We start from the raw sequence: 6,000 nt of genomic DNA on the forward strand, positions 1-6,000 counted from the left end.
TTGAGAGGTACAATGCATTGATCAACGACCTGAACATAAATGGAAAATATTATTCAATCAGGGAGGTCAATAAAAAGTTTCTTTTAACACTGCCAACTCATCTTGAGCATAGAATCACTGTCATAAGAGAAGTTATAGATCTGAGTGAGATTTCTTTGGATAGACTCTATGGTGTGTTAAAAACCTATGAGTTGGAGCAGATTCAGCAGAAGGAAGTCTACGGGAAAGATAGAATGGTCAGCACATCTACTACTCTTGTAGCTGAAGGTCAACAACAACAACAATCTCAACAGTCGGAGAGAATGGTACAATTTTCCAAGGCTGAGGAAAATGTGTTAGTAGCAGAATATAATCCTCCTACTACAAATCAATCCAGTGATGATTTTTATTCCTTGGAAGAGCTGGAGCAATTGGAAGATGAGTCAATGGCCCAGATTGTCAAGAGATTCTCCAATGTCAGATTCAAGAGAAATCCCAAGTTCAAGTACAAGTCCAACTACAACAGATTCCAGATAGGTGGATCTTCATCCTCTAACACCAGTAGTGGTGGATACAAAACAGGGATGGTTGATCGGAGCACCATTAGATGCTATAAATGCAATGAGTTAGGACATTTGCCACAAAATACAGGAAGCCAAAGCAAGTAAGGAAGAACTCTTATGATTCAAATCAGAAGAGTAACTCTGAAAGGGCTTACCTGGCAAAGGGAAGAAGCTGGGATGATACTGATAGTAAAGATGAAGAAGATGAGAATCTTGCTCTTATGGCTATTGATGGAAAAGCTTCATCATCAAGAAAAGAGGTAAAATTTACTGATGCTGAATTAGTTTATCATCTAGAAGGTTCCTTAGATTGTGCTCGTCGTGATAATGAACTGTTAAGTCAGCAGATCAAAGACCTTGAGAAAGAGGTCAATGAATTAAGACTTGTGCACATTAATCAAGACAAGTTAAAAGAACAAGTATCTTTTCTAGAGAATAGAGTTAACTGTTATAGACAACTCGAAATTATTCTCAAAGACAAGATCACCGGTCTTGAGACTAAGGTTAGAGCCTACTTCAATTCTTGTTTGAAGGTTAAAGAGTTCTACAGTAAGCAAGCTGTTAATCAAATATCTGGAATAGGTTATGATTACAATGCTGCTATTGGAGAATTAGGCATAAACTCCCCTCCTCATATATGTGCTAAAGGTAGGGAAGTACCACATGTGCTTAAGGGTGTTGATAAACCCCTCTATAAAGCATCAATTGCTGAACCATTTGATGCGACCTCCTCTATTATTCAAGAAGAAATACGTGCTGAAGATCATGCTAATGAGAAGGTTGTTTCCAAGTCAAGTGTGTCGAAAGTTCCAGTCAAAGTTGTGAAAGCAACTGAGACTAACTCAGACACACATGAGTTGGATAACAAAACTTCCATGTCTACCATGCATAATTTGCCTGTTGTTAATCCATCTCATAAAGCATGTGGTGTTGCTAATTGTATGTCTTGTGCTTTTAATTTGATGTATGCTTATTTTAATGATAAACATGTTTCTAGTGATAAGACTACTCCTCGTCAGCATGTGAATAATAGGAAACATGATGGGTCTAAGACTGCTAGTCCTTCTAAGGCTAGAACGGAGACATTTGTGCCTAAGCCTAAACAGAAATTTGTTAAGGCTGTTTACAAGGTCAAATGTTCAGTCATTGAGAAAGTTGAGACCATTAAAGTTAAGAATGTTGTTTTTCCTGACAAAGGTCAATTCTACCAGTATGCCGGGCCCAACCAAGTTTGGGTTCCGAAAAAGGTCTAATCCATTTGTAGTGCAGGGCATTAAACAGGTGGAACCGGTAGTGTGGATTCTTGACAGTGGATCGTCAAGACATATGACCGGAGATAGAGCCCTGCTATCAAATGTGGTTGAGAAAGCTGGCACACTGGTTACCTTTGGAGATAACAGCAAAGGTTTAACTAAGGGATATGGCTGTTTGCAAGTTGGTAATGTTATCATTGAAAATTTGTATATTGTGCTAGGTTATTATCAGGAAGCAGTATCTAAAATATAGCACCAGTGACGAGACTTGAGAATATTACGACATATCACGCACCTGATGCACATTACACTTGGAATTGGACTCTAGTAAGATGTGTACAAGTGTACTCCTGGTTGGTGAGTCAAAAGAGGAAGTCAGTGCACCACAGTTCATGGACTTTGCAGCTGCAGATCTATTGGACTATGCAATCTCTTCTTAACAATCTCACTTCAGGTTGGTATGAACTAGTATACTACTCAAACAATCATCAAGAACATGGTATGACAATCTAACTGAAGTTACAGTTTAATATGAACTAGTAGAGTCGTCATATTAATAACTCTCTTATTACTAGGCATAAACATATTGTTTTATATGTGCAGTGAGTTTTAGGAGAAAATCAAACTTCTTTCTACATTAGTGATTTCTTAGTTCATTAAAATCTTTTGAAATCACTAGTGTACATCATTTCTCTCAAAAGATTAAATGTATAATTTTCATTCCTTAAAGATCTTAAGTACATTTTATCTCTATATTGCCATATGTTCTGTGATACAGGTTCAGTCTCCAATGGCTTTCTTTCATTGACAGTCATGAGGTTGAAAACCCACAACATCTATCCCAGACTGTAAAGACAAACACAGAAACAGAACCAACAAACACTCTCTTGCCACTAAAATAAAGTATGAGTGAGCGTGAGGGAGATAGTGCCTTAGTGCACCACATAAGGAAGGTTCTGAAGTCAACCCAGCAACTCTGTCTTCTACATAGATGAGTAGTATTTAAACCGAGACAACTGTTAGCCCCCATACATCTTCTCAAAAAAAATGTAATGGCTGAAAAGGAAAAAAAACAGTTACTAGATTCATTCTCTCAACAGGGTGTGTCTATTGAAATTTGCCTATCTGCCAGGGTATCCGTTGTAGTGTCACCACCTCAAACATAAACAATTCTTGATGCACAAGGAAAGGTTTCACACACAAAGGATGAGTTGACGGAAACAAGAGTTTCGACCATTTTAAGGTCAGATTCGATTGTTCAAGGTTCTTTAATGGACCAATTTCCTTTACAGGTGTTAGGAGAGGATACTGATCCAAAAGCCATATGCCAGTGGTCACTGTCTACCTCCCCAGGCTTAAATCCCCTGGATGCATCTGCGGATAGTAGATCTGACATAGGTGCAGATCGGTAACTTGTTGACAATGATTCAGATATTACCTGATGAGTCACAAGGAAATGTCTTCACAGACATTAGAAGGGAACCTTGATCTTTATGCTAAATTCGTTGGATCATTGTTTACCTTCCCAGAATTTAAATCTGGAACCCTAAAAGGGAAACTAGCAACTTGTAGATTATGACTCAGATTCATCTGACGAGTTTAACAAGGATAGGGATTTGCGAACTCCCATTGCACCACCTGTGACCTCCTTAAGGATGGCTAAGGTGATTTTCCTTGCAGGTACAGCTGAATTTTGGAGCTATGAGAGGAGTGATACACTTATGAGAATAAGTGTAAACACGAGTGGAGAGAAGAGTGAAACATATGCGAGGTATACTAAAACAGAATCACACACTCACAGTGAGGAAGAAAGATGAAACTACTTGTTATTTCTTTTCCAACCAAGTGATATATGAGAACTCCTTCAGACAACGACATACATTCCTTCTCAAAGGGGGAGATAAAAGCTTAAGTAATAGTTTGGAGGATTCCTCAACTAAGGGGGAGAAATAGCAGGAAGGAAGAAAATGATCCTACATATGTACACTACACCATACCATTATTGTTTGTAACTACGGATCATATTGTACGGGAGATGTGGTAAACAAAGGTGATCTTCTTTAAGCAGTTGATTCTTATAGGGGGAGAAGCAAGAGAGATATGCGCTTCTCAACAGGAAATGTGGTTGTACAAAAGAAGATGAAACTACTTGAAGATATGTCTAGTCTAGAGGAACATCTATTTGGAATCTGGAAAATTTTAAATATAATCCCGAACTTTTCTGCTATTTACTTTGCATTTATGTTTATATTTTTTTCTTATTTGTTAGTTGAGTTATCATCTAGGCATTTGTTGTTATTGTCCAACAAACAAATAGGGGGAGATTTAACTCAACTCAAATAAGAATGTAATAAGTAAATAGTGGATCTACCATCAAAGAGATCTCACAAAGTAACATCTGTCAAAGGATTCACAAAAAAGGTTCATCTACAGACTTGAGGAATTAATTCACTGGAAGAAGTTCAAGAAATTGTTCAAGCCTCAGTGATATAAATCAAGATTTTGGATTTAATCAAGTGACAGAGATCTTGTCAGGGTATCAGAGAATTACAAGGATTTAATCTGAAGAAAATCAAGTATCAAAGTCAAGACATGAAGAAACATCACGGAAGTTAGTCACTCATGAACCAGACAGTACATCGAGTGTCAACATTAAAATGGTGGAATTGATTCATAATTGACAGTGATTTTCAGAAGATTTTCAGAAGAATGGTTGTTGTTCAACATTAGTATTAATTCTCTATTAATTAATTAAGTCATATAGTTTAATTAAGAAAATAAATTATATCTGCATAGATTAATTTATTGATTAATTGATTAATTGATTAATTAATTCTGAATTAATATTAAGAATTTTCAGAATTATAATTGGATTAAAATCTGTTTTAATTCAGCAAGACAATTGAAATTGAACTAGCATGACAATCTGGATTGTCATACCGATTGTTATGCCAGGTCATTTCAATTGTCTCACCGAAAGTTCTACTGGAAGGAGATAGTCTTGCTAGTTCAGTTTGATAGTCTTGCTAGTTCAACAGATAGTGTAATATCCGGAATATATCGTGTAATTATTTTGCTATTAAATAATTATTATATGTGTTCAGTATCTATTCTATGAGTTAATTGTTAAATGTTATCTGTACTTGGATATTTAAAAATAATATTAATTGAGTATTTTAATTTTTATATGTCCAAAATAAAACATACATAATTGTCATATTTTCCTTATTATTTTTATATTGATTTATGGATTTATAAGGATCATATAAAATTTATAAAATCTTTTTCCGAGTATTTAAAATCTATTTTATAAAAACGGGAACCAACTGACGTCAACCGTTGTTACGTTTTTGGAACCCGAAACTCTTCCAACAACTCCTTCCTAACCTAATTGTAATATTCCGAGCATATTCCATGTTTCGACTTTTTCGATCCGGCGTACGGTTTATTCTGCGCGGGTCCCGGCGCAATATTTTCGATACAATATTCATTTCGGTAAATCAATAAAACCCGTATTTTCGATAAACGGGAGCTTTTTATTAAACTATCCCAATTATCACTTCGTAGTACGTGTAACCAGGCGCTGAGACCAAGACCGCAGTACAAATTGTACTGATTTGGATAATTATCCCGAAAACCGATACCGTTTGGATCAGCTTTTATAAAAAAACGTACCGTTTTATATCCGGAATGATCCAACGGGATACTAATTTCCCGTAATTATAAATAGCCTTTTTCCGTATTTTATTTCGTATCAAAATCAATTGCAGATAGTTAATTTTATAATTTTCAGAGAAAAACCCTAATTACATAAACTGCTCTAAGAATCAAACAGCAAAACGAAGGCGTTACCAATCTCTGTTTTCAAAGCTTGAGTAACCAAAATGAAGGATTTGAAGTGTTCTATCAGATTCTGAGCTTTGCTTCACTTTAGAATCAAAGATTTATTTTCTGAAAATTTATTTATTTTCGAATTTATTTTATTAAAAATATGAATTTTTGTTCGGATGATTGTTTGTATGATTTGATGATTGCATGTTGTAGAGCTTATTTTCCTAATGATTTTCATATGTCATACGTCTGATTTGGAGTTCAATAACATGCTCAAAAGTGGGTTTAATTTTCGAATTTCAAAATTAGGATTTATAACCCGTATGAATGTTTTCAATTAAAATTTGGGGGTTTTTGATTCAGGGGTTATTAGC

This window comes from Apium graveolens, chromosome 3, assembly GCF_009905375.1.
Source record: "Apium graveolens cultivar Ventura chromosome 3, ASM990537v1, whole genome shotgun sequence".
Lineage (NCBI taxonomy): Eukaryota > Viridiplantae > Streptophyta > Magnoliopsida > Apiales > Apiaceae > Apium > Apium graveolens.